Source organism: Lactuca sativa, chromosome 8 (assembly GCF_002870075.4).
Source record: "Lactuca sativa cultivar Salinas chromosome 8, Lsat_Salinas_v11, whole genome shotgun sequence".
NCBI classification, from domain to species: domain Eukaryota; kingdom Viridiplantae; phylum Streptophyta; class Magnoliopsida; order Asterales; family Asteraceae; genus Lactuca; species Lactuca sativa.
Window position 1 is genome coordinate 237,974,584 of NC_056630.2, and position 5,076 is coordinate 237,979,659.

The 5,076-nt window shown below is 39.9% G+C and overlaps 1 pseudogene; it reads right to left on the reverse strand.

Moving 5' to 3' along the window:
• Positions 1–2,125: 2,125 nt before the first annotated feature.
• LOC128128336 (5S ribosomal RNA) lies at positions 2,126–2,243 on the reverse strand (annotated as a pseudogene).
• Positions 2,244–5,076: the final 2,833 nt, after the last annotated feature.

Sequence of the window (5,076 nt, forward strand, 5' to 3'; positions counted from 1 at the left end):
CCCCGCTGCTACTCGACGAGTAGGTCGACCAACTCGTCGAGTAGAGCTCTTATCCAGAAATTCTTAATAAATACCTGAGAATCGGGGCGTTACACGTGCAATCAATGTACTATCAACTCATAGTAACAACTCATATCTCTAGGTTTGAAGAATATAAGATATTATCGTCTCATGATCACTCGTGATAAAATCCATGAAGTGATTCAAATGAGCGTGGGTTGAATCCAATATTCAGAACTTATGAGCACTCATGAGTGTTGTAGAACAACTTTGTCCACCAACTTGGCCCTCTACAAGCCAACCCATGATAGTCTTGATTCATATCTAGTTCCAACGTATGACCGACTGTGGATGGTTTGAATAACTTAGTCATCCCGGAAGAATAACCTAGTTATTATGGAAGTCAAAACATGCAAAGTGAAACACAAGAATAACTGAATGTAATATGGTATCAAAACCTATGAATATACATAAAACACTTTCCATTTATCACCATACTGATTACTCATTATTCATTGTTTCGGTTTTGATCAACTTTATACTTGAATTAAAAACACTAGTTGTCCCATGCTCCAAGCATGTACACTATGTTTTTCTAAACAATAGCTTTGTCATACCCCAAGTATGCACTCTATGTTTGTCTATGATCCTTACTTTTGTGAAATAAACCAATTGACCAAACTTTCAATGATTCTAATTTCACACTCCCAAATCGAAATCTGTTACATTTTAAACTTAAATGCACTATTCCTCTTATAATGATTATGCACAAAGCCATAAAGACTTGGCAACAATCATTACAGAGTATTCCAATGGAGAGCAATTCCATGGAAACGATGTCTCAAATTCAAAGCGCATTGCTTTGAACATGCTTCTTGCATTAAGTTTCTTTAACCTTACACAGATTGCTTCCACCTATGAAGACAACTCTATATTCCCATTTTGACTACCACTTCTGAACAAGAGTTGCCTCTTTTCAGACTATGTCAATATGGTCTTTCCAATATTAACAATATACTTCCAACTGTCATTGAGCAACCAATCTTTGGTAAACCTTAGATTATCCTCGACAATTGCTTAATCACTTTAGTCATATCCAATTCTAGACATTTTCCTCTTAATGTCCCAAGGCATTTGGAAAATTCAGAAAGGATAAATATTATAGCACATGTAATCGATCTTGTACCCAAAGCAAATGGGACACGATTCATGACGTCCCACATAAAGACATGGTTCTAGACCAGTCTTTTGCAATAATAATTTTTGTTTGCCATATTCTCAAAATTTGACTATGAAAAGGGATGTCGTAATCATAATCAAATTTTGAGAACGCAATATATAGAATTTTCTTAAGTTGAACCAATCCAACATGAAATTCATATATATATATATATATATATATATATATATATATATATATATATATATATATATATATATGTATATATTCTTGACTAAAGGTGATTAAAACCTCAATATAAGCTCTTTAGAATGATTATAAGCTCAATCTAAGCTTTTTAGAATTAAAATGAAATATAATTTTCTCTCCCTTAATTATAGAAAAACAACTTTTTCATCCCCTACAACCTCACAAATTGAAACTTTTGTTTTCTATAATTAACATTGCTAACTTACAATTCTTATCATAATTATCATGCTCCCAATAACATGATGATTATTAGCATAACACTTATGCTCCCGTTAGCTTTAGCATGTATCCAGAAATTACAGGACTTCTAGAAATCAATACTTTACTGACTTTCTTACCAAAATTCAGATTTTTGATACTAGATTGCTTTGATAAGGCTTTATCAAAACCATACACCTTATCTTAGTGTAACATCCCCCTCTGGCACGTATCACAATATTGTCCGCTTTGGGCCACTCGGCACGGGGACTTCCTAGGGGGTCACCCATCCTGGTACTACTCCCGCCCGACCACGCTTAATTGCAGAGTTCTTATGGGATCTGCTGCCCTCACGGATTTAAAACGCGTTGTGATAGGGAAGGTATCCACACCCCTTATAAGGAATGCTTAGTTCTCCTTCCCAGCCGATGTGGGATCAGATCTAACCCACTTTGTAACATCCCCCTCTAGCACGTATCACAATATTGTCCGCTTTGGGCCACTCGGCACGAGGACTTCCCAGGGGGTCACCCATCCTGGTACTACTCCCGCCCAAGCACGCTTAACTGCAGAGTTCTTATGGGATCTGCTGCCCTCACGGCTTTAAAACGCGTTGTGATAGGGAAGGTATCGACACCCCTTATAAGGAATGCTTAGTTCTCCTACCCAGCCGATGTGGGATCAGATCTAACCCACTTTCACCCCCCATTATAGGGTTCGGCGTCCCCGTCGAACACATCGACCCGTGCCCTGGCTTTGATACCATTTGTAACACCCCCTCTGGCACGTATCACAATATTGTCCGCTTTGGGCCACTCGGCACGAGGACTTCCCAGGGGGTCACCCATCCTGGTACTACTCCCGCCCGAGCACGCTTAACTGCAGAGTTCTTATGGGATCTGCTGCCCTCACGACTTTAAAACGCGTTGTGATAGGAAACGTATCCACACCCCTTATAAGGAATGCTTAGTTCTCCTACCCAGCCGATGTGGGATCAGATCTAACCCATTTTCACCCCCCCATTATAGGGTTCGACGTCCTCGTCGAACACATCGACCCGTGCCCTGGCTTTGATACCATTTGTAACATCCCCCTCTGACACGTATCACAATATTGTCCGCTTTGGGACACTCGACACGAGGACTTCCCAGGGGGTCACCCATCCTGGTACTACTCCCGCCCGAGCATGCTTAACTGCAGAGTTTTTATGGGATCTGCTGCCCTCACGGCTTTAAAATTGTTTCATATGCCAAATTGTTTCAATACTATCAAAGACTAAAATTCAGTCCCTAACAAGTTCCTTAATTAAAAATCAAAATGGACAAAAATTTATTAGAGACTAAAACTTAGTCTATAATAAGCTCCTTCTAAAGTTAAAATTGGCGCTAGTCTATTAGAGACTGAAATTTAGTATTTGGAAAGTTTCCCTCCAAATACCAAATTCAAGCAATTCTACCAAAACTAAAATGTAGTATCTAATAAGTTCCCTCCAAGGTAAAAGTTAACAGGAGGCTATTCGAGACAAAAATTCAGTTCCTAATGTGTTTCACTGAAAACCTAAAGTGACGTGAACGTATTAGGGACTAAAATTCAGTCCCTAATAAATTTCCATCCAAAGTCAAAATTAGCTTTAGTTTATTCGAGACTGAAATTCAGTCTCTAATGTGTTTCCCTCCAAACCTAAAATGGCATAAACGTATTAGGGACTAAATTTTAGTCTCAGATAGGTCTAGCCAGTCTTAGATTATTCATAAATTAAAATCAGTCCTAGATATTATCTAGGACTGATTCATCAGTCCCAAATGTCGGTATCCAAGACTTCATTTTCGTTGTACCGACATATCTCTCTTCCTTCATTTTTAAGAATCATATTATGCAATACGGTACATGCATGCATTACGTGTTGTAACCTTTTCACTTCATATGAACTTGTACCCATTACTAGTACTTGCCAACGTCTCTTAATGTAACAACGTAATTTCCAAAACAAATTTTTCATTTTTCATCAACCAAGTTCATGTAAAAATATTCTCAAAAGTATTCAACAATAGTTTTCAAAACATAACATATCCTAAGATCTCAAAAATCAAATCCTTTCTCTAATGTGTACGGGTCACGCCGGCGCCTTTCCACGGTCCTCGCTAGTACCTGAGACACAAAACATAACAATTGTAATCATAAAGCTTAGTGAGTTTCCCAAAATACCACATACAACACATACGTCACTCGAGGCTACTGTACGACCCTCCGGTCGATGTGTCTCAGCGGGACCCTCCAGTCCCGTAACTCGTTGGGCCCTCCGGCCCGGTCTGAATCGTTAGACCCTCTGGTCCGGTCTGTATCGTTGGACCTTCCGGTCCGGTCTATACAATCATATAACATACAAATATCACATAGCACATAGATTCACATTATCTCATACATAGCACATAAGACCCTTCGGTCCACATAAATACCACTCTAGGTAACGTATAGTGAGAAGACTCACCTCGCGTAGCTCGGTGACTCGTAAATCTCAGAAATCTCGGAAATCTCGGACTCCGTGTGATAAGATCTAGCCTCCGCCTAATCATATGAAATAAACACTCGACATCAACACATTTCCCAAGGCTAGACCATCCATTCTCTTAATACTCTCATGAGGGTAAAAGACCATTTTACCCCTCACATGGCTCAAATACCCTAAAGTTGACCAAACCCTAAAAGTCAACAAAAGTCAACCCTTCTGGTTACGCTGCGCGTACCAAACATGTACGCTGGGCGTAATCGATACCTTCAGAAAATCGGGGGTGCGCCACCCCCTACGCTGCGCGTACTGGAATTACGCCCGACGTAATACCCAGTTTTAGTCCTTCAGCTCTTGAGGTCTTAAACAGTTAAGACCCACGTCCAACTTTTAGATCTGACCATTTCTAAGCCTCTTAAACCATAAAGTCGATGACTTTAAGCCTTTGCATGGCTGAATAAGTCACTAGCACCCAAAACATTCCATTCTCTAACCCTAGAAAGCATAGAACTCAAGCATGACCTCCTATCAACGACCAAGATGGCAACTTTATGGATCTAGACCACAAATACTACTGAAAAGGGACAGATCTCGGACCATGGAGCACCTTACACTCATAAAGTCTCCACCTTTGGGGTTTTTAACCCTAGAAATGGCACATGCAACAACAACCAAAAAGAAGAGGAAAGTTTTGAACTTTATACCTCTAAATGCAGCTCCTTTCTCTGTAGATCTCAGATCCAAACTTGCACTTCAAGCTTTTAGTCTCCACAAGCTCCTTTCTTCCTTCTTCACTAACACACCAAGGCACTATAAGCTCCAAGAGCACACACACTCACTAAGAACTATGGAAAGCTCTCTCGCTTAGGGTTTTACTCGCTGATATGGAGGCTGAGAAATGAGCCTTAGCATCCTTTAAATAGTGCACAAGTCTTATTAAGGT